The following is a 26,432-nucleotide window of genomic DNA, read 5'->3' as shown; positions in this document are numbered from 1 at the left end:
TATAAGGGGAACCATACAAAACAACCTTTTGGATCTGGCTTCTTTCACTTAGCATAATGTCTTTGAAGTTCATACATGTTGTACCATTTATCAGTACTTCACTCCTTTTTTTTTTTTTTTTTTGAGACGGAGTCTTGCACTGTTGCCCAGACTGGAGTGCAATGGTGCAATCACAGCTCACTGCAAGCTCTGCCTCCCAGGTTCACACCATTCTCCTGCCTCAGCCTCCCGAGTAGCTGGGACTACAGCCGCCAGCCACCACACCAGGCTAATTTTTTGTATTTTTAATAGAGATGGCGTTTCACCGTGTTAGCCAGGATGGTCTCAATCTCCTGACCACGTGATCTGCCCACCTCGGCCTCCCAAAGTGCTGGGATTACAGGCGTGAGCCACCGCGCCCGGCAGTACTTCACTCCTTTTTATGGCTGAATAATATTCCATTGTATGGCTAGACCACATTTTCTTTCTTTCTTTTTTTTTTTTTTTTGAGACAGAGTCTCGCTTTGTCGCCCAGGCTGGAGTGCAGTAGTGTGATCTCAGCTCACTGAAAGCTCCATCTCTCTGGTTCATGCCATTCTCCTGCCTCAGCCTCCCAAGTAGCTGGGACTGCAGGTGCCTGCCACCATGCCCGGCTAATTTTTTGTATTTTTAGTAGAGACGGGGTTTCACCGTATTAGCCAGGATGGTCTTGTCTCCTGACCTTGTGATCCGCCCGCCTCAGCCTTCTAAAGTTCTGGGATTACAGGCGTGAGCCACCGCGCCTGGCCTAGACCACATTTTCTTTATCCATTCCTCAGCTCATGGACGTTTGGAGAGTTTCCACCTTTTGCCTAATGTGAATGGTGCAGCCATGAATATTTGTGTACCGGTTTTTGTGTCTACAAATATTTTCATTTTCATTCTCATGGGTATATAACTAGAAGTAGAATTGCTGGGTAATATGGTAAATTTATTTATTTATTTATTTATTTATTGAGACGGAGTCTCGCTCTTGCCCAGGCTGCAGTGTAGTGGCATGATCTCGGCTCACTGCAACTTTCACTTCCTGGCTTCAAGTGATTCTCATGCCTCAGCCTCCCGAGTAGCTGGGATTACAGGTGCCCGCCACCACACCCAGCTAATTTTGTATTTTTAGTGGAGATAGGGTTTCACCATGTTGACCAGGCTGGTCTCGAACTCCTGACCTCAGGTGATCCACCCACCTTGGCCTCCCAAAGTGCTGGGATTACAGGTGTGGGCCACCGCGCCCAGCCTGTAATTTTTTTGTTTGTTTGTTTGAGACAGAGTCTCGCTCTGTCACCCAGACTGGAGTACAGTGGCGCAATCTCGGCTCACTGCAAGCTCCACCTCCCCAGTTCACGCCATTCTCCTGCCTCAGCCTCCCAAGTAGCTGGGACTACAGGTGCCTGCTACCACACCTGGCTAATTTTTTGTATTTTTTAGTAGAGATGGGGTTTCATCGTGTTAGCCAGGATGGTCCCGATCTCCTGACCTCGTGATCCGCCCACCTCAGCCTCCCAAAGTGCTGGGATTACAGGTGTGAGCCACTGCGCCTGGCCCCAGCCTGTAATTTTATGTTTAACATTTTAGGAACCTTCACACTCCCATAGTGACTACACCATTTTGTACTCCTAGCAGCAATGTATGGGGATTTCAATTTTTCCACATCTTTGCCAAAACTTTTAAAATGTATTATTATTATAGTCATCCTAGTGGGTGTGAAGTGATACCTCATTGTCATTTTGGTTTGCATTTCCCTATGAGTAATGTGTTGAACATCTTTTCATATGCTGTGAGCCATTTTTGTATCTTCTTTGGAGAAACATCTACGTAAGTGCTTTGCCCATTTTTTAATTGGGTTGTTTGTCTTTTTGTCATTGAGTTGTACAAATTCCCTATGTGTTCTGGATACTAGACCCTTATTACGTATGTAATTCATAAATATTATTTTCTTTCATTATTATTATTATTATTATTATTTTTGAGACAGAGTCTCGCTCTGTGGCCCAGGCTGGAGTGCAGTGGCGCCATCTCGGCTCACTGCAAGCTCTGCCTCCTGGGTTCACGCCATTCTCCTGCCTCAGCCTCCCAAGTAGCTGGGACTACAGGTGCCCGCCACCACACCTGGCTAATTTTTTTGTATTTTTAGTAGAGACGGGGTTTCACCATGTGAGCCAAGATGGTCTCCATCTCCTGACCTCGTGATCTGCCTGCCTCAGCCTCCCAAAGTGCTGGGATTACGGGCGTGAGCCACCGCAACTGGCCTGTGCTGTGGATTCCTTAAGATTTTTTATATTTAAGGTTGTATTTCAGGCCGGGTGCTGTGGCTCATGCCTGTAATCCCAGCACTTTGGGAGGCTGAGGTGGGTGGATCACCTGAGGTCAGGAGTTCAAGACCAGCCTGGCCAACATAGTCTCTACTAAAAATACAAAAATTAGCCGGGCGTGGTGGTGGGTGCCTGTAATCCCAGCTAGTCTGGAGGCTGAGGCTGGAGAATTACTTGAACCCAGGAGGCTGAGGTTGCAGTGAGCTGAGATTACACCACTGCACTCCAGCCTGGGCAACAGAGCGAGACTCCATCTCAAAACAAAACAAAACAAAACAACAACAACAACAAAAATAAGGTTGTATTTCTATATATGTGAATGTATATAGTTTTACTTCTTTCTTTCCAATTTGGATGCCTTTTGCTTCTTTTTAATATGATACAATGTTGCCTGATTGGCATGCCTAAAACTTCCAGGACAACGTTGAATGGAAGTGGTGAAAGAGAGCATTCTTGTTTGGTTCCTGCTCTTAGGAGACAGCGTTGAATTTTCCACCGTTGAGTATGATTGATTCAGCCAGGCTTTGGGCCTTGAATCTGTCTACTTTCCTCTATTCCCACTCCCACTTGCCAGCCCATATCACTGCCTCTTCCCTGGGCGACTGCCACAGCCTTGTAAAGTGGATCGCCACTCTTCCCCCTGTTCTGAACCCCTCCTGTCAGTTCTTACACACGTCAATCTCTTTCTTCCCTCTGGGGTTCAGAGGATCCAGGTCCCTGCAGGCTTCCCCTTCGCATTTTGCTTCTTTCATAGCGTTTATCATGATTTTATTCAATTTTTTTTTTTTTTTGAGACGGAGTCTTGCTCTGTCGCCCAGGCTGGAGTGCAGTGGCACGATCTTGGCTGACTGCAAGCTCCGCCTCACAGGTTCATGCCACTCTCCTGCCTCAGCCTCCCGAGTAGCTGGGACTACAGGCACTCACCACCACGTCCAGCTAATTTGTTTTTGTTTTTAGTAGAGACAGGGTTTCACCGTGTTAGCCAGGATGGTCTTGATCTCTTGACCTTGTGATCCGCCCGGCTTGGCCTCCCAAAGTGCTGGGATTACAGGCGTGAGCCACCGCGCCCAGCCATTTTATTCTAGGTTTTAAATTTGTATTTTGTATAAAGCTCATTTCTATCAGTAGAATGTAAAACAATTCTGCATCTAGCAGTTCAATAGAGCAACTGTTTCTGTCTCTTAGGGTGTCTTCCTGTGTTGGCACCCCCAGGCAGTCATTGTTTTGTACTGTGTTACTTGATGTTGGCACAGAACTTTAAAGTGTATAAAGTGTTTTCACAGCCATCACTTGACCCTCACATTGATCTTGTGAGGTAAATGTCACAACCAGTTACAACGGATGTTTTCCATGCTGCACACACAGCAGTTGGAGTCAATGAGACTAGTAACTTGCACAAAGACTGGTAGTAAGTGGCAGATCCAGGATGGCATGAAGGGCTCAGAGGTGACAACCAGTGCAATACATTTGGGGAATTGCACATTGTTTAGTAAGGAGTTAATTATTGGAGTGCAGAATATTGGGGTGGGTGAGGGAGAGCTGGTCCCACTAAGGGAGGCAGAATCAAATACTGGTGCCTCTGGTCAGACATACAAGAGATTCAGTTTCATCTTTTGTACTTACTAGCTGTGCAACCTTGACCATGACCCTTAACTTTATAGAATTGCAATTTTCTTATCAGTAAAACAAGGGCACCCATTAAATCTAAGTTTGCTATGGGAATAAAACAACATAATAAAAATTTAAAAACATTTTATTAAAACAAATTCACAAAATTTTAAATTTTATTTTAAATTAATGTAATAGATTACATTTGATAATTTAATTTATTGATTTAGCATCTTAAATTATAAAATTAAAGGTAAAATAAAAGGCATTTTACATAATAAAGTGAATGCCCAGTGTTCTGTGCTATTCCTGGCACGTAGGAAATGCTTATGAAATAATAGTTCCTTATCTCCAAAATTCAAAATCTGATTGGATTAGCCCAGCCAGTGGGTTGCTTTTATCCCAGGTCAGGTGGCCCTCTCTGCTACAATCATTGCAGCTAGAGGGCTGAAGTTATTCAATGTGAACATTATTATTGAAGAGATGGGAGAAGGCGATCAGAATGAAGAGTATAGACCTCAGGGCATGTGCCTGTGGGTGAGTCCAAGAGAAAGTGGAAGAGGAAAGTGTTCCTTCCAGATGATCCGTGAAAGCTCCAGGATGTCCCTGCTAAAGTTATCTTGGTTCCTGTTGCATAGCCATGGTACTCTGAATAGCATTCTTTGTCCTCTAAGCCTCAGTTTTCCCATCTGTAAAATGGGATGGGTGCTAATTCTGCCTGCCTATCTATCTTCCAGTGCAGTCATGAGGATAAGAATGAAATGATATCGTGTTTACGGAGACTCATGGTGTAAATCCCATATAAGTACATAGGATTGTTAATTTACTGAAGATGTGATAAAACAATTTTTTTTTTTTTTGAGACGGAGTCTTGCTCTGTAGCCCAGGCTAGAGTGCAGTGGCACGATCTCAGCTCACTGCAACCTCCATCTCCCGGGTCCTGGTTCAAGCAATTCCCCTGCCTCAACCTCCTGAGTAGCTGGGATTACAGGCACGTGCCACCATGCCCAGCTAAATTTTTTTTTTTTTAATGGAGTCTCGCTCTGTCACCCAGGCTGGATTGCAGTGGCGCGATCTCGGCTCACTGCAAGCTCCGCCTCCCAGGTTCACGCCATTCTCCTGCCTCAGCCTCCTGAGTAGCTGGGACTACAGGCGCCAGCCACCATGCCCAGCTAAATTTTTGTATTTTTAGTAGAGACGGGTTTTCACTGTGTTAGCCAGGATGGTCTTGATCTCCTGACCTCGTGATCTGCCCGCCTCGGCCTCTCAAAGTGCTGGGATTACAGGCGTGAGCTACTGCACCTGGCCATGATAAAACAATTTTAACAAGCTGCTGAAGCAGATCTTAGTGAAAGCTCTTGGAATAGAAAAGACACCTGCTCTGAGTCACTTAATGAGTATCTACTTGCTCAATTTAAGTTGATAAAAAGACAGGGGAAATTCGGGCCAGGCACGGTGGCTCATGCCTGTAATCCCAGCACTTTGGGAGGCTGAGGAGGGCGGATTGCCTGAGGTCAGGAGTTCGAGACCAGCCTGGCTAACATGGTGAAACACTGTCTCTGTTAAAAATAGAATAATTAGCCAGGCATGGTGGCGGGAACCTGTAATCCCAGCTACTTGGGAGCTACTCAGGAGGCTGAGGGAGGAGAATCGCTTAAAGACTCTGTCTCAAAAAAAAGAAGAGATATAGGGGAAATTTGATAGAAAAAAAAGAGGCAGGCCAGACAGCATCCTGCAGCTTCTCCCTCTGGGCTGTGCAACGGGTATCAACTTCCTTTACCAACGTATGGGAGGAAGAATTGCCTTCAACTGGGCACCCTCTTCAACAGTTGCTTGCTTTCTTTTTTTTTTTAGACAGAGTCTCTCTCTGTCACCCAGGCTGGAGTGCAATGGCACGATCTTGGCTCACTGCAATCTCTGCCTCCCGGATTCAAGCCATTCTCCTGCCTCAGCCTCCCAAATAGCTGGGATTACAGGCGCCCACCACCATGCCTGGCTAATTTTTTGTATATTTAGTAGAGACGGGGTTTCACTGTTGGCCAGGCTATTCTGAAACTCCTGACCTCGTGATCCACCTGCCTCAGCCTCCCAAAGTGCTGGGATTACAGACGTGAGCCACCACACCTGGCCTTTCATTTTTATTATTAAAAACATGTGTTACCTTTTCACAAAATATGAAATAATAAATAGTAAGAAAAACTATAGGGCAGAGTCTCAGCAGGTGTCAGAAGTGCTGGCCTGTTTTGTGAATCTTCCTCCCAGTTGCCCCCTGATCAGCCAGACATTATGAGACAAGGAACTGCTGGGGTTGTTGTCTTCTGCGGAGCCTAATTCTCCTTGCATATCATTTTTGTATCTTCCATATCATTTTTGTCTATACCTATAGAATTTTTATTTCAATAGTGTGCGATAAAGGATCAACCTTACTCAAAGGGAAGTCTGACCTTTGCCCTTGGCTCCTGGGGTGTGATCTCTAAGCTCTTAGAATGTTCTGCCTGATAAGAGTGTCTTTGTTTACCTGGGGGCCTTGGGTCACAGCAGAGAGTTCATGCTAACAGTGGATGTATGGTAGGGGCTTTGAGCCACATGGTATTATTCACCCTCTCCAGGCACCAAGGTCAGCCATGTAGATGGTCAACGACATCTATGTGAATAAGCATCAGATAAAGTCTCGACACCACAGCTCAGGTGAGCTTCTCTGATTGGCAATACTCTGTGTGTACTGTCACACACTATTGCTGGGAAGATCGGCTCTGTCTACGACTTCAGGGAGTGGACAACTGGAAGCTCCATCCTTGGAACAATCCTGAATTCTGCCCCATGCACCTCCTGTGGGGGTTGGCTGTCATTTGTATCCTTTCCCTGCTGTAAAGGTAACTGGGCATATAACAGCTTTCAGTGACTTTAGTGGGTCGTTACACTGAAATGTGAAACCTGAGGGTGGTCTTGGGAACTTCCAAATTCTGTAAATAGCAAGAAGTTGAGCTTTTGACAATCCACACAACCCAATACATCTTGTGGGGTGAAAAGTTATCCTAACATAATATATATGTGAATAGTTGTTGACTAGATCACAGTAGGAGGAAGATCACAGAGTAAGTGCCATTTGTTCATATCATGTCAAGGGTACACGCATGGTTTGTTTTTTTTTTTTTTTTTTGAGACGGAGTCTCGCTCTGTCGCCCAGGCTGGAGTGCAGTGGCGTGATCTCGGCTCACTGCAAGCTCCACCTCCCGGGTTCACGCCATTCTCCTGCCTCAGCCTTCCAAGTAGCCGGGACTACAGGTGCCCGCCACCACGCCTGGCTAATTTTTTGTGTTTTTAGTAGAGACGGGGTTTCATCGTGTTAGCCAGGATGGTCTGGATCTCCTGACCTCGTGATCCGCCCACCTCAGCCTCCCAAAGTGCTCGGATTACGAGCGTGAGCCACCGCACCCGGCCACGCATGGTTTATCACTGTGGATATTGACTTTGGTCACCTGTCTTGAGGCAGTGTTTGTCAGGTTTCTCCACTGTAAAGTTTCTCTTTTCCTTCACCCCTCCATACTGTAGTCTAATGAAGGAAGTCACTACATGCAGCCTGCACTTACTGAGTGGGGGCTCCACGTAATTAAGGGTGAAGTATCTACTTAAGTCACTCAAAATTATTCTGCATGGTAGATTTGTCTCTTCTCTATTGTTTGTTAATTTATTCAATATATATATTTTTTGAGATGGAGTTTCACTCTTGTTGCCCAGGCTGGAACGCAATGGCACGATCGCAACTCACTGCAACCTCCACTTCCTGGGTTCAAGCAATTCTTCTGCCTCCGCCTCCTGAGTAGCTGGGATTACAGGTGCCCGCCACCATGCCTGGCTAATTTTTTGTATTTTTAGTAGAGATGGGATTTCACCATGTTGGCCAGGCAGCTCTCAAACTCCTTGCTCAGGTGATCCACCCGCCTCAGCCTCCCAAAGTGCTGGGATTACAGGCGTGAGCCACTGTGCCCGGCCTCAATATATTTTTTACATCAGCCTGCACTCATGGATATTTGTTTTATACTTTGGGTTATAATCAAATACTACTTTATTTTGTGGCTCAAATTGTTTTAGCTTTGACTATTGGGCTCTCTTAGTTGGCTGCAGGGTCCCTTTGATACCCTGTCATTGTGGGTACTCTCTCTTTGTACTTCCTGACTTTCTGGTACTATATATAATGCTCCAGGTTTATCTTGTGTATTTGCTGCACTTGTCATAGGATCAACTAGTTCTCCATGGTGCCTTGGTTTCTTAATTTGGAGACCGGTGTTAGAAACCAAAATCTGGCCAGGTGGGGTGGCTCATGTCTGTAATCCCAGCACTTTGGGAGGCCGAGGCAGGTAGATCATGAGGTCAGGAGTTCAAGACCAGCCTGGTCAACACAGTGAAACCCCATCTCTACTAAAAATACAAAACCAAAAAAAAATAGCTGGGTTTGGTGCCAGGCACCTGTAATTCCAGCTATTGGGAAGGCTGAGGCAGGAGAATCGCTTGAACTCAGGAGGTGGACATTGCAATGAGCCAAGATTGTGACACTGCACTCCAGCCTGGGCTACAGAGCAAGACTCCGTCTCAGGAAGAAAGAAAGAAAGAGAGAGGAGAAGAGAAGAGAGAAGGGAGGGGAGGGGAGGGAAGGGGAGGGGAGGGGAGGGGAGGGAAGGGGAGGGGAGGGGAGGGAGGGGAGGGGAGGGAAGGGGAGGGGAGGGGAGGGGAGGGGAGGGAAAGAAACCAAGATCTGGGTGCTGGGTGTGGTTGTTGCTACTGGGATGTTGTTGCTTCCAGGTTGTGTCAGCTGATAGAGCCAGGAAATAACTATGGCTGCATGCAGTGGCTCATGCACAAAACCCCAGCTCTTTGGGAGGCTGAAGTGGGAGGATCATTTGAAGCCAGAAGTTTGAGACCAGCCTGAGCAGCAAAGTGAGTCCCTGTCTCTACAAAAACATTTAAAAAAAGAAATAGCTGCATGGGTATGGGGTGTACGACTGTAATCCTAGTCACTCAGGAGGTTAGAGCAGGAGGATCGCTTGAGCCCAGGAGTTGGAGGCTGCAGTGAGCTATGATCACACCACTGCACTCCAGTCTGGATGACAGTGAGATCAGGTTTTACATAAATAAATACATTAATTAAAAATGTAAAAATCGTGTATGTGAACCTGCATATATACTGTATATATATCTATAAATATTGGTATATGTAACCACCTGTATCTTTATGAAGCTAACCATGAGTTTACACTGATGTCCCCGACTCTAATCCATTACCAGACGGATCATTCCATCCTCCCGTTACTCCAACACCGAGAAACCTGTCTCCGTCCATCTGCCATACATTTACTTAACATAAGTCAATATTTCTCCATACTTGATTTACAGAGCAAAGATGCATTGCAATTATATAAATAAACAATGACAAGGCTTTATTTAGAAAATACATTGAAGAAGAAAGGGTTGTAGGAGAAAAAGTTTGCAGGTTGCAGGGAAGGTAGTGGGAATGGAATGGGTATCTCTGGAGAGAGTTGACATACTTGGTGGGGCAGGGTCCATAGGAGCAGTGCCCTGGTCTCCCTCAGGAGCTGTTCCCTAGGGCTAGGCTGGATCCGTGGGCATCCAACCTAGTGCTCATCCATGAGGAATATGCACCAACGCCTGGGGAAACAGGCCCTGGGGGCCAGTTGAAGGGAACCTCTTTTTTTTTTTTTTTTTTTTTGAAACAGAGTCTCGCTCTATTGCGCAGGCTGGAATGCAGTGGCACAATCTCGGCTCACTGCAAGCTCCACCTCCTGGGTTTACACCATTCTCCTGCCTCAGCCTCCCGAGTAGCTGGGACTACAGGCACCTGCCACCACACCCAGCTAATTTTTATATTTTTAGTAGAGACGGGGTTTCACCTTGTTAGTCAGGATGGTCTCGATCTCCTGACCTCGTGATCCACCCGCCTCAGCCTCCCAAAGTGAGGAACCTCTTCTTACAGCTAGGACAAGCAAGGTAGAAGTTTAGGGAGACTCATGGCCCCTTTCAATGATGTAAGGAAGAGAATACTATGCCCTCTACTCTCCAGCCAGGTCAACTTCCAGTGAAAACCAGGAAGGGATGCTCTCACTGGGATCCCCCAGGATATAGGAGCAGGAGCAGGAGCAGGACAGACCAGGTTGACAATACAAACACATCGGTCTCCTGGCTCCACAGTGGAACTCTCACTGCAAAAGGGAGACTTTTTCTGGTCTCATTCTGCTTCCTTCCCCTCAGAGCTCCTTAGAGGTCTTGGCTCTCTGGTTTACTAGAGGAATGCAGAGATCAGAGATGAATTTGTGTTAGAAACCCAGACAGAGCAGAAACAAGGTCCAGGATGAGGGGAACATAACACTGGCTACACCCCAAGCAAGCTGTTCTTTCTGGTCAACTTTTGCTTCCTAGACCCCATGATTGTGCATCCTGAACAAGAGAAGAACGAGCTGGTTGGTGGCCCAACACTTCTGTGCCCAACAAAGCCCTGGGCAGGCAATGAGGGAGGCCTGAAGGCAAAGCTGCTCCTTGCTCTGTCCACACCAGAGGCAGGGTTGCTAGAAGTAAAGGGAAGAATGTGCATGCATCTAAGCATTGCTTTGCTTTTAGTGGTGTTGGGCCTCCCACTTGCAATAAGGGGATGCTGTCAAAGCTCCTGGGGCTTTGGCTGAAAGTAGGGTCCCTAGGCTGGGTGAGGTGGCTCACTCCTGTAATCCCAGCACTTTGGGAGGCTGAGGCGGGCAGATCACGAGGTCAAGAGATCGAGACCGGCCTGGCCAACATGGTGAAACTCTGTCTCTACTATACAAAAATTGGCTGGGCATGGTAGCTCACTCCTGTAATCCCAGCACTTTGGGAGGCCAAGGCGGGCGGATCACCTGAGGTTGGGAGTTCGAGACCACCCTGACCAACATGGAGAAACCCTGTCTCTACTAAAAATACAAAAAAATTAGCTGGGCCAGGCGCGGTGGCTCACGCCTGTAATCCAGCATTTTGGGAGGCCAAGGCCAGCAGATCGCAAGGTCAGGAGATTAAGACCATCCTGGCTAACATGGTGAAACCCCGTCTCTACTAAAAATACGAAAAATTAGCCGGGTGCGGTGGCAGTTGCCTGTAGTCCCAGCTACTTGGGAGGCTGAGGCAGGAGAATGGTGTGACCCCGGGAGGCAGAGCTTGCAGTGAGCCGAGATCGTGCCATTGCACTCCAGTCTAGGCGACAGGGCAAGACCGTCTCAGAAAAAAAAAAAAAAAAAAAAAAAAGCCAGGCGTGGTGGCTCATGCCTGTAATCCTAGCACTTTGGGAGGCTGAGATGGGCGGATCACCTGAGGTTAGGAGTTCGAGACCAGCCTGACCAACATGGAGAAACCCCGTCTCTACTAAAAATACAAAAATTAGCCGGGCATGGTGGCGCATGCCTGTAATCCCATCTACTCAGGAGGCTGAGGCAGGAGAATTGCTTGAACCTGGGAGGCGGAGGTTGCAGTGAGCTGAGATCGCGCCATTGCACTCCAGCCTGGGCAACAAGAGAGAAATGCTGTCTCAAAAAAAAAAAAAAGGAAAAAATAGAAAGTGAGCACCCATGTCTTAGTCTTGATTTTAGGGGAAAGCTTTCAGTCTTTTACCATTGTTGATGTTTTCAAAGTATCAGCTTTTGGTTTTGTTTTCTTTATTGTTTTTCTATTTTGAAATTTTCTTTGTCTTCACTCTAATTGTTACTAATTCCTTCATTCTGCTAGCTTTAGGCTTAGTTTGCTCTACCTTTCCTAGTTCCTTAAGGTCTAATGTAAAATTATTGATTTTAGATTTTTTAAAAAGATTTTTCTTCTTTTTCAAGGGGGACATTTACAACTATAACTTTCACTCTAAGCACAACTTTCATGAATCCCTTAAGTTTAGAGAAGTTATGTTTTTGCTGTTATTTATCACAAAGTATTTTCTGGTTTTTCCTGTGATTTATTCTTTGATCTATTGGTGGTTTAAGGTATGGTGTTTAATTTCAACATATTTTTTAAATTTTCAGTTTTCCTTCTGTCCTTAATTTCTAATTTCATTCCATTCTGGGCATAGAAGATAGTTTGTATGATTTCAGTCTTTTAAATGTACCAAGACTTGTTATGTTGCCTAACATATGGTCCATCCTGGAGAATATTTCATGTGCAATTGACAAGAATGTATGTTTTGTTGCTCTTGGGTGGTATCTTCTTTGGATGTCCCTTAGGTCTAGTTGGCTTATACTGTTGTTCACGTTCCCTTTTTTTTAAAATTGATGTTTATTTTTCTGGTTATTATATGTATTATGGAAAATGTGGCATTGAATTTTTCAACTCTAATTGTTTAATGGTGTGTTCCTCTCTGCAATTGTGTCATTTTCTTCACGTATTTGAAGCTCTGCTGTTGGGTACATATTTGTTTACGATTGTTATATATTCTCAATAAATTGACTCTTGTAACAATATATAATGTCCTTCTTTGTCTTGTAATAATTTTTGACTTGAAAAATTGTTCAATTGTGGCTGGGTGTGGTGGCTCACGCCCGTAATCCCAGCATTTGGGAGGCCGAGGTGGGCGGACCACAAGGTCAGGAGATCGAGACCATCCTAGCTAACACGGTGAAACCCCGTCTCTACTAAAAATACAAAAAATTAGCCTGGCGTGGTGGCGGGCGCCTGTAGTCCCAGCTACTTGGGAGGCTGAGGCAGGAGAATGGCGTGAACCCGGGAGGTGGAGGTTGCAGTGAGCCGAGATTGTGCCACTGCACTCCAGCCTGGGCGACAAAGCAAGACTCTGTCTCAAAAAAAAAAAAAAGAAAAATTGTTCAGTTGTTCAAGGGAGAGTGGATGGATAACAAAACATGATCCAACTACATGTTGTCTCCAAGGGATTCAGTTTAGATACAAAGACACAAATAGACTGAAAGTGAAAAGATAGAAGAAATACTCCAACTCCACACCTAATATCTTTTGTGTGGATTATCTTTTTGGATTGTTCACTATTAGTGGACAGAAATAACTTATTCTGAATATTAATCATGTACCCAACAACTTTGATGATTTATTATCTCTAATAATTTTTGTGGATTCTTTAGGATTTTCCATATGTAAGATCATATCATCCAAGGATAAAGATAGTTTGGCTGGGTGCGGTGGCTCACACCTGTAATCCCAGCACTTCAGGAGGCCGAGGCGGGTGGATCATCTGAGGTCAGGAATTTGAGACCAACCTGGCCAACATGACAAAACCCTGTCTCTACTAAAAATATAAAAATTAGCCGTGCATGGTGGCAGACATCTGCAGTCCCAGCTACTCGGGAGGCTAAGGTGGGAGAATTGCTTGAACCTAGGAGGCGGAGGTTGCAGTGAGCCGAGATTGTGCCATTGCACTCCAGCCTGGGCGACAAAAATAAAAATAAAAAAAGAATAAAGATAGTTTTACTTATTCTTTTCCAATTTAGATTTTTCTTTTTTTCTTTTTTCCTTTTTTTTTTTTTTTTTTGAGATGGAGTTTTGCTCTTGTTGCCCAGGCTGGAGTGTAATGGCATGATCTCAGCTCACCGCAACCTCCGCCTCCCAGGTTCAAGCAATTCTCCTGCCTCAGCCTTCCTAGTAGCTGGGATTACAGGCATGTGCCACCGTACCTGGCTAATTTTGTATTTTTAGTAAATCCAGTGTTTCTCTATGTTGGTCAGGCTGCTCGAACTCCCTACCTCAGGTGATCCGCCTGCCTCGGCCTCCCAAAGTGCTGGGATTACCGGCGTGAGTCACCGTGCCCAGTCTAGATTTTTCTTTTTGAAACAGACTTTCAATCTTATTGCCCAGGCTAGAGTGCAGTGGTGCGATCTCGGCTCACTGCAACCTCCGCCTCCCAGGTTCAAACAATTCTCCTGCCTCAGCCTCTTGAGTAGCTGGGATTATAGCATCTGCCACCACGCTGGGCTAATTTTTTGTATTTTTAGTAGAGACAGGGTTTCACCATGTTGGCCAGGCTGGTCTCAAACTCCTGACCTCAGGTGATCCACCCGCCTTGGCCTCCCAAAGTGCTGGGATTACAGGTTAGGGCTACCATGCCTGGCCCAGATGGTTTTTATTTCTTTTTGTTGCATAATTGCAGACTAGAGCTTGTGATGCAATGTTGATAATCTCTTTTGTGTGGAGTATCTTTTCCATCTTTTCACTTTCAGTCTATTTGTGTTTTTGTATATAAACTGAATCCCTTGGAGACAGCATGTAGGTAGATAATGTTTTGTTATCCACTCTCTCAATCTCTGCCTTTTAATTGGAAATTTTATTCTATTTACATTTAGAGTAATTACTCATACTTCTACCTTTCTCTATTTGTTTCTGATATATCGTATGTCTTTTTTATTTATCATTGTCTCCATTATTGCCTCTCTTTGCTTTTTTTTTTTTTGAGACGGAGTCTCATTCTGTCTCCCAGCCTGGAGTGCAGTGGCGTGATCTCGGCTCACTGCAAGCTCCGCCTCCCGGGTTCGTGCCATTCTCCTGCCTCAGCCTCCTGAGTAGCTGGGACTACAGGCACCTGCCACCACACCCGGCTAATTTTTTTTTTGTATATTTTTAATAGAGATAGGGTTTCACCATGTTAGCCAGGATGGTCTCGATCTCCTGACCTTGTGATTCACCAGTCTTGGCCTCCCAAAGTGCTGGGATTACAGGCATGAGCCACCGCACCCGGCCGCCTCCCTTTGCATTTAATTGATTTTTTGTCGTGTGCAATTTTAGCTCCCTTCTCATTTCTTTTTTTGTGTATTTTTATTTTTTAGTGGCTACCCTGGGGATTACAATTAAAATTTTAAATGTATAACAATTTAGTTTAAATTTATGCCAAGTAGAGTCTGATCCTTGTTTTGCAGAACTGAGCTCTGAGTGTTTTCTTTTTGCTGCCAACCTGGAAAAATTAAAAACACATACTATTTGAGATGTTTCTGTGATGCATCTTTGGAACATGCGAGCAAGGACTGGGTGTGTACGCACAGAATTCATGAGGAATAGGTACATACATGTAACGAAAGCACCAATAACTGTGACATGCACAAAGGACATGCAAACAAATGGCATGAGCAGGGCCAGGTGTAGTGGCTCATGCCTGTAATCCCAGCACTTGGGGATGCCAAGGTGGGCAGATCACAAGGTCAAGAGTTTGAGACCAGCCTGGCCAACATGGTGAAACCCCATCTCTACTAAGAATACAAAAATTAGCCAGGCATGGTGGCGTGTGCCTGTAATCCCAGCTACTCAGGAGGCTGAGGCAGGAGAATCACTTGAAACTGGGAGGCAGAGGTTGCAGTGAGCCAAGATCACGCCACTTCACTCCAGTCTGCGTGACAGAGCAAGACTCCATCTGGAAAAAAAAAAAAAAAGGAAAATAAATGGCATGATCAAAGCCCATAGCTCAGCTCTGTGCATTATTTGGTACCTCTGAATCTCCTGCTGAGAGTTGAAGGTGTTTCCATGAGGGTTGAGAGGTTATTGTCAGGCACAGTAGCCCTTTTCTGCACTGGACATACCCCTGAGGTGTCAGGGTACCATGCAGGATGGGGATTCCCCCAAGTCAGTAGAGGTGCAGTTGCTCAGGAGCTGGGCTTCAGGCTCTGCAGCTCCTGAAAAATATGGCAACTTTTTTTTTTTTTTTTTTTTTTTAAGACGGAGTCTTGTTCTGTTGCCCAGGCTGGAGTGCAGTGGCGCGATCTTGGCTCACTGCAAGCTCCGCCTCCCGGGTTCACGCCATTCTCCTGCCTCAGCCTCCGGAGTAGCTGGAACTACAGGTGCCCGCCACCACGCCCGGCCAATTTTTTTTGTATTTTTAGTAGAGACGGGGTTTCACCGCGGTCTCGATCTCCTGACCTCATCATCCACCCGCCTCGGCCTCCCAAAGTGCTGGGATTACAGGCGTGAGCCACCACGCCTGGCCAAAATATGGCAACTTTGAAGTGAGCCATCTGTGTATCCATCTGGTTTTTCCCCCAAGAATACCAGAGGGGAGAGCCTCTAAGAACAGAAGTGCAGGTGCTAACCCAATCCTGTGGAGGCAGGTTGGGAGAGATGTATTTACTGTATGACCCAGCAATTTCACTTCAAGGTACTTAAGCAAGAGAAATCAAACTTATTTTCACACAAAAACCTGTATGTGAATATTTTAGCTGCTTTATTCATATCTCCTGGATATAGAACTATTGAGGTTCCATAATTTTGGGGGGTGAGTTTGTAATTGTATTTAGTTGTTACGGGAATAACAGTATATTTACCAAACCTTTCACCTTCTAATTAGAGTTAATAATTTACCAATTCAAGTAAAATGTAGTCACCTAATGGCCACATAGATGCTGACACCCTTCACTCTTTGTTACAGTTGTCCTATGTGCCACATCTGCATATTTGAACCCTGCCCTCTGAGATGGTACTATAATTTTTGTTGTCACAAGTCTTACTTATAGTCAAGAATTTAAGGCCGGGCATGCAGGCTCATGCCTGTAATCTCAACACTTTGGGAGTCTGAGGCGGGCGGATCACTTGAGGTCAGGAGTTCGAGACTAGCCTGGCCAACATAGTGAAACCTCGTCTCTACCAAAAAAAAAAAAAAAAGCTACAAAGATTAGTTAGGTGTGGTGGCAGGCGCCTGTAATCCCAGCTACTCAGGAGGCTGAGGCAGGAGAATTGCTTGAACCCGGGAGGTGGAGGTTGCAGTGAGCTGAGATTGTGCCACTTCACTCAGCCTCTCAAAGTGCTGGGATTACAGGCGTGAGCCACCGCGCCCGGCCAAGGGGGTTTTTAAAGGGAGGATTTGGAAGGTAAAAGAAGCAGGGGGACTGGGAGGTGTCAGGTGGTGTGACCCCCTCCAGTGGCTTGTCCTGAATTATTTTTCCATTTGTGGAAGTGGCCGGCGTCATCATGGCTGGAGGAGGTGCATGGTTCGTATCAGGATCTGACTACTGAAGCTTCTAAGGAAATATGTGACCAGATAAGTGAGTATGGTGTGTGCTTACCAAACAACTAGGTAAATAAATGTGCATAAGGCATGGGGGCATAGAACAGGAAAAGAAAGGGGGTGGAGGTTCACAGCACATTCCAAGGCTGGATTTCAAGAGGAGAGGAAACACGTCTATACTTTGTCAAAGTTACATCTTCAGATTAGCAGGAGAGAGGAAAGGGGAAAGGAAAAAAAGTTTTAAAATGCGGTTTGAGGTTAGGCTGCTAAGCTGCTGGGTTACAGGTTCAGCTTATATTTGAGCATGTGGAGTATGTATATTTATTTTAAAAATCTAGAGTATCTTGGTCAGACACAGTGGCTCATGCCTGTAATCCTAGCACTTCGGGAGGCCGAGGCGGCTGGACCATGAGGTCAGCAGTTCAAGACCAGCCTGGCCAAGATGGTGAAACCCCGTCTCTACAAAAAATACCAAAATTAACTGGGCGCAGTCGTGGGTGCCTGTAGTCCCAGCTACTTGGGAGGCTGAGGCAGGAGGATTGCTTGAACCCGGGAGGTGGAGGTTGCAGTGAGCCACGATCGCACCACTGTACTCCAGCCTGGGCAACAGAGTGAGTGAGACTCCATCTCAAAAAAAAAAAAAAAATCTAGAGTGTCTTGTACATATCCTTTAATAACCTACTTTTAAAAACTTAATATATTTTAGATACATATGTATATGTGTACCTACTTACATCCTTAAAACTGACGTGATGATAAATAAAACCATGGAATTTCTATCAATATGTAAATGCTCTTCTCAGAAAAGGTGGGCTCTTTGCTCCTGTGGTTGATGGGGATGATGCAGATGGTGGCAGAGGCTTCCATTTTTTGAGCATTCGTTGTGGGACCTGCCAGTGCTTCAAGCTCAATACACCTTCTCCCATTTAACCCTCACAGCTCATGAGGGGGTCCTGCCGGGACCTCCACTGCAGACAGGAAAAGAGGAGAAAGTTGGTATCTTCTGAATTCTTTTGGCAAAAGGAGAAGGGAAGAGGGTTCCTGTGCAGGGCACGCAGGAAGGCAGGAGTATGGAGAAGGGGGAAGGGACAGTGTGTAATGCCCTCGCTACTGAGCCACATGGTTGGAATGGAGCATCACAGCAGAGATGGCAGAGCCAGAAACCCTAGGATCCGGTGTCAGAGGGACACAGGGCCCAGCTGCCAATGTGTGGCCCAGAGCAGTGGAGGACACCTTGGTTATGCCCTGGCACAGAGCTTTCTACTGTCCTGGCATCTAAGCCCTGGGGACTGGGGCAGTGGGGTCAGTGCCCTCAGCTGGACACAGACACGTGGAGCAGAACTTGAAAAAGATGGGCCCCTGAGCCCATAGGACCCAGAGACCCAGCACCCAGGGAGGCCTGGGGAGGGAGAAGGACGCCCTCAGCTAGCACATGGGGGCTTGAGGTCCAGGTAACTGTTAAGGTACCTCATCTGATCTCCCCACAGGGGACACCCGGCACATGCAGGCCTCCTTCCTGACTTCTCTGCCAACCTTTTCCCCAGCCTTAAAACTTTCTCTTCCCGATGTCATTGTGACACTTCTTCAGTTCTCCTTCTAGTCCACTAGATGCTGCTGTGCACCCACCTAAGCACCACCATTTCTAATTCCTGGGATCCTAGTTTGGGAAAGACAGGGTAGCTGGTCAGCCGTTCGGATTTCCCAGTGGGTAGAATGGAGACTGCAGCCTTTGCCAGGGCTCTTCTCCACTGTGGTAGTGATTTTAACTCCAGTAGCTGTAACTTGCTGAGCACTCAGCACCTGCTGAGCTCTTTGCACAGATTGGCTCCTGTAACCCCCACAGGCCCCTGTGACATAAGTTTTCAATACTCAACATACTAGGAAACAGGTCTCAGAGAGATGATGTCACCTGCTCAGGGTCACACAGCACATACCTGGACAGGCTATGATTCCACAAAGGTTTTTGTCTAAGTCCAAATGCCAGGGACATAATATTGTCCTGTTGCTCATAGAAGTTGCTATTTAATGAGCTCCTATTATGCAGACTTTATTCCTTTAATATAAGATTTACTTACATTGTGAAATATACAACTACTTAGTACTTAATACTTATATTGATAAGATTTACTTCTCTTTATTAATATGATTATCAAATCTAAGGGTTTAATCTTTCTGTTTAAAATTTAACACTGCTTCTTCTGTAATTGCTGCTTTTGATATGATAATAATTCTTACTGTTTGGTGCATTTACGATATACACTGTGTTATCGAATGTATTCCAGTAAGAGTAGGCTACCAACACAGTTCTGTTGGCCAACTGAGCACTATAGCTTGTTCATTAAGAGAAATAGGCCAGGCACAGTGACTCACGCCTGTAATCCCAGCACTTTGGGAGGCCGAGGCAGGTGGATCACGAGGTCAGGAGTAAGAGACCAGCCTGGCCAACATGGTGAAACCCCGTCTCTACTAAAGATACAAAAATTAGCCGGGCATGAGGCGGAGAATTGCTTGAACCGGGGAGGTGGGGGTTGCAGTGAGCCAAAATCATGCCATTGCACTCCCGCCTGGGCGACAGGGCAAGACTCTGTCTCCAAAAAAAAAAAAGAGGGCAAGAGAGAGAAACAGTCTTCAATCCTGAATCTTTTGGTCCTGAAAATTGGAAATAAAAAATTATAGAATAGCAACTTTTGAAATGTTGGTTATGAAGGACAAGAAAACCTCACACATCCACTGTCTCCATTATTTTCTAAAAGAAAGGCCATCTTAATGTAACTGAACACAATTCTGGCTGCTCACCAGTCAGTAGCCAAAATGCAAGAAGTGAATTGTGCTGAAAGGAAAGTAACTTTCTTTTTTTTTTTGAGATGGAGTCTTGGACTGTCGCCCAGGCTGGAGTGCAGTGGTGTGATCTTGGCTCACAAAAGCTCCGCCTCCCAGGTTCACGCCATTCTCCTGCCTCAGCCTCCCAAGTAGCTGGGACTACAGGCGCCCGCCACCATGTCCGGCTAATTTTCTTTTTCTTTCTTTTTTCTTTGTATTTTTAGTAGAGACGGGGTTTCACCATGTTAGCCAGGATGGTCTCGATCTCCTGACCTCGTGATTCACTCGCCTCAGCCTCCCAAAGTGTTGGGATTACAGGCATCAGCCACCGCGCCCGGCCGGAAAGTAACTTTCTTTAAATGTTAGCAGCTAGGAAATGACCAGGCTCATGCCTCCAAGAGACCATTTTAAGTTTTAGGGCTGAGTGAAAGGGTTTAAAAAGGGAAACTTGGCATGGGGAGCACGCAGGGGTGGTGAAGGGTACAGGGTCTATGTGTCTTCTCCCGGTGGCTATTTTGAGTTATTGTCCCCCTGGAGCACAGGTGGGTGCCATCATGTCTGGCTGAGGTGTAGCTTATCCTCCTCGAGACCATCCCCCTAGGTAGGGGAGAGTTCTGTAGCTGGGTCTTCATGCTTGGTTTATTTTTCTTTCTTTCTTTCTTTTTATTTATTTATTATTATTATTTTTTTGAGATGGAGTCTCTGTCCATCGCCCAAGCTGGAATGCAGTGGTGCGATCTTGGCTCACTGCAACCTCCACCCCTTGGGTTCAAGCAATTCTCCTGCCTCAGCCTCCCTAGTAGTTGGTATTACAGGTGCCCGCCACCATGCCCGGCTAATTTTTGTATTTTTTTTTTTTTTCAGTAGAGACGGGGTTTCACCATGTCGGCCAGGCTGGTCTCGAACTCCTGACCTCAGGTGATCCACCCGCCTCAGCTTCCCAAAGTGCTGAGATTACAGGCATGAGCCACTGCGCCTGGCCATGCTTGGTTTATTTTCAAATTAGCCTCCCCTGGAATTTCTAAAAAGGCACATAATTAGATAAGCTACCATGGTACAAGGAGTGTCTGGGGGGAAGAGAGTGATAAAAAGGGTTTCAAATACATTTCGAGGCTAAGCTAGAAAAATAAAAATAAAAATAGTTAAAAATGTATTTTGAAGCTGAGCTACTCAGTCATATCACCGCCTAAAGAGTAAGAAGGACATACTTCAGAAAAACCTACGGCTCTGTCCAGGCAGGGACAGTTGATGTCATCACACTGACACTTTTACTATGGAAAACTGATGGGTTTGAATCTTGCCTTCAATACTTGCTAACTGTGTGACCTTGGGTAAGCGGGTTCATCCCTCTGTGCTTCACTGCCCCCTTCACAAAGCTGTTACGATGAAATGCTTTGATCTACATAAAGCGCTTAGCAGGGTGGCTCAACAAGCTGCAGCAGTTAGTATACAGTTGGTTCTCTGTATCCATGGGTTCTGCATCTGTGGATTCAAACAACCAACTGAACATATACAAACACTTTTTTTTGTCATTATCCTTTAAACCAAGCTTGTCCAACCCACGGCCCCACAGGTCTCATGTGGCCCAGGACAGCTTAGAATGTGGCTTTGAATTTCGTAAACTTTCTTAAAACCTTATGAGATATTTTGGGGATTTTTTTTTCTTTTAGCTCATCAGCTAGCATTAGTATTGGTGTATTTATTATTATTATTATTATTTTTGAGACAGAGTTTTGCTGTTGTTGCCCAGGCCAGAGTGTGGTGGCACAATCTCGACTCACTGCAACCTCTCTCTCCAGGATTCAAGCGATTCTTCTGCCTCAGCCTCCCAAGTAGCTGGGATTACAGGTGTGTGCTACCATGCCCAGCTAATTTTGTTTTTTGTTTGTTTGTTTGTTTTTGTTTTTCAGACGGAGTCTCGCTCTGTCTCCCAGGCTGGAGTGCAATGGCGCGATCTCGGCTCACTGCAAGCTCTGCCTCCCAGGTCCACGCCATTCTCCTGCCTCAGCCTCCCAAGTAGCTGGGACTACAGGTGCCCGCCACCACACCTGGCTAATTTTTTATATTTTTAGTAGAGACGGGGTTTCACCATGTTAGCTAGGATGGTCTCGATCTCCTGACCTCGTGATCCACCCGCCTCGGCCTCCCAAGCTGCTGGGATTATAGGCATGAACTATGGCGCCTGGCCGTGTTAGTGTATTTTATGTGTAGCCCAAAACAATTCTTCCAATGTGGCCTGGGGAAGTCAAAAGATTGGACGTTCCTGCTTTAAACAACACAACATAACAACTACTTACAAAGTATTTACGTGGTATTAGGTATCATAAATAATCTAGTGATGATTTAAAGGTATACAGGAGGATGTGCATAGGATGTATACAAATACAACACCATTTTGTATCAGGGACTTGAGCATCCACAGATTCTGGTATCAGCGGGAGACTGTGGAACCAATCCCTGTGGATACCCAAGGAGGACTGTATATTTGGCCTCGTTTTTATTAACCACCTCGCGGCTCTTTGTCCCAGGCACAGACAAGCTGAGCCCGTGGAACAAAAATGAGCCTTCCACAGATGGCGAAGGGGAAACCTTGTCTCATAGCCAAGGCTGAGGCTGGAGCAGGGAGAAAAACCATATTTGTTCACATAAACATTCCAGGCTCAGACATGCTCATCTCCTTGAGAATAAAGTTTGTTTCTGAGAAACTACTGTCCAAGCTGTCAGCCCCTAGAAGAGGAACAGAAAATGAAATCTCTCTCCTTGGGCCTCCTCCACCTGCAGAGTTGTGTTCTTGGGGCAGAGAATGCTGTCTGTTCACAGTGGCTGGCAGGACAGTGAGGCTTTGGCCTTGTCACCCATAGAGGTAAGGGCTGAGGGAGACATTGCTGTCAGCCACAGACCTTCCTGCTTCTTGTTTTCCTTTGATGTCTGCAGAATGAAAAAGGGAAAACAGGCCAGGCGTGGGGGCTCACGCCTGTAATCCCAGCATTTTGGGATGCTGAGGCGGGTGGATCACGAGGTCAGGAGTTCAAGACCATCCTGGCCAAGATGGTGAAACCCTGTCCCTACTAAAAATACAAAAATTAGCCGGGCATGGTGGTGTCCTCTGTAATCCCAGCTACTTGGGAGGCTGAGGCAGGAGAATCACTTGAACTTGGGAGGTGGAGGTTGCAGTGAGCCGAGATTGTGCCACTGCACTCACTCCAGCCTGGGCAACAGAGCAAGACTCCATCTCAAAAAAAAAAAAAAAACCACGAAAAACAAACAACAACAACAAAAAACAACAACAAAAAAAGAAAAAGGGAAAACAAAATATAGGATTCTTTTTGTGATGGTCACAAAACAGTGGCAAATGTCAGCTCTGTGCAGTCCCCAATAAGAGTTTTGCACTGATGAAGCCATCAGCCATTGGAAACAGCAATTTGTCCTCAGAAAAGTAGTTGCAGGAGAGTCTATCAGACCTGAAAGTGAATGTGAGCACTCTTTTTACCTTCCTTCCCCAGAGTGAGAAATGATGGACAGGAATTTTTCTTTCCTGACTCAGTTTGCAGGCTTTTGGCCTGTGAGCTTGGGGATGAACCCAGGTGAGGGGCAAAGGAGGTTGGCTCTGGGGATAGGTAGGCTTGCCTTCTAATCCCACTTCTGTCACTTGCTGACTGTGTGACCTTGGGCAAGTCACTGTCCTTTCAGTTTGAATATTATGCCTAGAGTATAATTTTTGGTATTTATCTTGCTTAGTGTTCTATGAACTTCCTGGATCTGTGATTTAATTCTGTTCTTAATTTTGGAAAATTTTCGGTCATTATTATTTCAAATACTTCTCCTGTTCCTTTCTCTCTTTCTTTCCTTATGATATTCCCATTATGCATGTTACACCTTTTATAGTTATCCCAGTTCTTGGGACGTATTCTGCTTTGTCTTTTTATTCCTTTTTCTCTTTGCACTTTTTTTTTTTGAGACAGAGTTTCGCCTTTGTTGCCCAGGTTGGAGTGCAATGGCTCGATCTCAGCTCACTGCAACCTCCACCTGCCAGGTTCAAGCAATTCTCCTGCCTCAGTCTCCCAAGTAGCTGGGATTACAGGCACACATCACCACACCTGGCTAATTTATTTATTTATTTATTTATTTATTTATTTATTTATTTATTTATTTTAGTAGAGATGGGGTTTCACCATGTTGTCTAGGCTGGTCTCGAACTCCTGACCTCAGGTTATCCGCCCACCTCAGCCTCCCAAAGTGCTGGGATTGCAGGCCTGAGTCACCCCGCCTAGCTGGCCAGGAATTTTCAAGTGCTTAGCAGGTTCAGGCTTTTCAAATCTTTAGGATATTTTCAAGATGTAGTAAACAAATAGTTACTGCTGCACCATAGACAGTGCAGAATTTTTTGAGACAGAGTCTCACTCTGTCACCCAGGCTGGAGTGCAGTGCTATGATCATAGTCCACTGCAGCCTTGAACTCCCAGGCTCAAGCGATCCTCCTGTCCTCCTGCCTCAACCTCCCAAGCACCACGGACTACAGGTGTGCACCACCATCCTAGTTAATTTTTTAATTTTTTTTTTTTAGAGACGGTGTCTTGATGTTGCCCCGGCTAGTCTTGAACTACTGGGCTCAAGCAATCCTCCTGCCTCAGCCTCCCACAGTGCTGGGATTACAGGCATGAAACTCTGTGCCTGGCCAACAGTGCACAACTGAGTCTGGAATTCAAGCTGAGAACGCATGCAGATTTCTATAGGATAATGGTGCAATTTCAAAGCAGTAAGACAAAGATTAGTTAAGAAACCGTGCCAGATAACTAACTATTTCTCTCATAATTGACAGGTATTCAATGTGTACATCAAGGATCTGGATGTAACTGTGATAAAATATTAAAGAATTGGTGATTTTTAAAAAATATCTAGGCTAGGCCGGGCGCGGTGGCTCACGCCTGTAATCCCAGCACTTTGGAAGGCTGAGGCAGGCGGATCACAAGGTCAGGAGATCGAGACCATCCTGGCTAACATGGCGAAACCCCGTCTCTACTAAAAAAAATACAAAAAAATTAGCCAGGCCTGGTGGCGGGCGCCTGTACTTCCAGCTACTCGGGAGGCTGAGGCAGGAGAATGGCGTGAACCCAGCAGACAGAGCTTGTAGTGAGCTGAGATCACGTCACTGCACTCCAGCCTGGGCAACAGAGCCAGACTCCATCTCAAAAAAAAAAAAAAAAAAAAAAAAAAAACCCTAGGCTAGGCATGGTGGCTCACACCTGTAATCCCAGAAATTCGGGAGGCTGAGGTGGGATGATCGCTTGAGCTCAGGAGCTCAAGACCAGCCCAGGCAACATGGTGAAACCCCATCTCCACAAAAAATACTAAAAAATTAGCCAGGGGTAGTGGCAGCACCTGCAGTTCCAGCTACTCTGGAGGCCGAAGTGGGAGGATTTCTTGAACCCAGGAGGCTGAGGTGGGAGGGTTTCTTTTTTTTTTTTTCCATTAAGTTGAAGGAATTTATTTTAAATAACCTACAGTTGACTAAAAGGGAATTCATGATAAAAATAGAGGATACTTGAGGAAAGATGTGGGAAATGGACTCTGCACACACACTAAACTAACAATGCCTCTAAAACTAATAATTATAGCAAAAAAGTCTTCACATTAAAATTCTGTTTTTTTTCCATTTTTTACACAACTACAAAAGAAAAAATAAAAGCCCTAAAATCTTGATTATTTTTCCTTTTTTTTTTGGACCAAATACTCATTTTCCTCTAAATTTATTGACCTGTGAAACTTTTCATACAATAAAATCTTTCAAGTGAAAGATTAGGGTTAAAAAGAAAAAGATGGATATCTTAAAGTACAGCGAATGCTCAGAACAAAGGATGATGGGAAAATGGTTTCAGTCACTGATTATTTCATTATCCGTAGACTCACTCGCCCTTCATCCTTCCCCAACCCCAATCTACACGATCTTTAAGATCAAGAAAAAGGTTTAAATATTTTAAAGTAATTAAAAAGAAATACAAATTCACATTTAAAAAGGAAGACTCAAGTCGGGAAATATTTTCCCATCATGCTTTTCTGTGAACAGGTGTCTGAACCAAAACACTGCCAAAGCCACGACTGCTTCAAGTTTAATGAAAATTGATCCCCATGACAATAGAGTGACGACTCTAGCAGATGCGCTGGTTTTTTTGTTCTACTTAATTTTAAATTCCTGAAATGGGGGAGAGGGGAGGGAGTTTAGGAATTTATTTATATTAAAATACAGAAGTTATTGCAAAACCCCAACTGTAAGAACACACCAATATAATCGGACTTTTCATACAGTAGCTAAGAGAATCCAAACATTTCAGTGAAACAGTGAATTTGCCTGGTAGAACGCTGACAAATTCCCATCCATTTGCCCTCTTGAAAATAAAAACAAAATTCAAAACAAATCATACAGCTAGAATTTTGATATCTGAAATATTTTTAAATAAGTTGTCCACAGGACAACTGGCTCAGCTCTCCCTTATGTTATTATCTCCAGGTTTATCTTTTCTCAAAGATGTTGGTTTGTTAAGACTTGTTGCCTCTCTCCCCCAGGCACGAGGGCAAGCGAGGCTCAGTTTATCCATTTCTCCCAAACCACACTGTTCCTTTTCACAGAACCCTGCCCCTTGAGACTGGCTAAAACTTCTAGTCTTCATCAGCCATGCCAATGGCAGGCAAACTTTTCCCGCTGGGTTTTGTTGTAA

At 45.3% G+C, this 26,432-nt stretch overlaps 1 protein-coding gene across 1 annotated transcript in view; it reads left to right on the top strand.

Annotated features, from left to right (window-relative positions):
* PIWIL3 (piwi like RNA-mediated gene silencing 3) overlaps window positions 1-26,432 on the top strand; it is an 82,892-nt gene that overhangs the window by 10,853 nt on the left and 45,607 nt on the right. The window contains exons 3-4 of the mRNA XM_055105974.2: window positions 6,545-6,623; window positions 8,736-8,870. The gene's annotated coding sequence lies outside the window, so the exon portion shown is untranslated. The remainder of the gene's footprint in view (window positions 1-6,544; window positions 6,624-8,735; window positions 8,871-26,432) is intronic.

This window comes from Pan paniscus, chromosome 23, assembly GCF_029289425.2.
Source record: "Pan paniscus chromosome 23, NHGRI_mPanPan1-v2.0_pri, whole genome shotgun sequence".
Classification (NCBI taxonomy): Eukaryota; Metazoa; Chordata; class Mammalia; order Primates; family Hominidae; genus Pan; species Pan paniscus.
The sequence above is the reverse complement of the archived record's forward strand: the minus strand, read 5'-3'. Positions and strand labels throughout refer to the sequence as shown.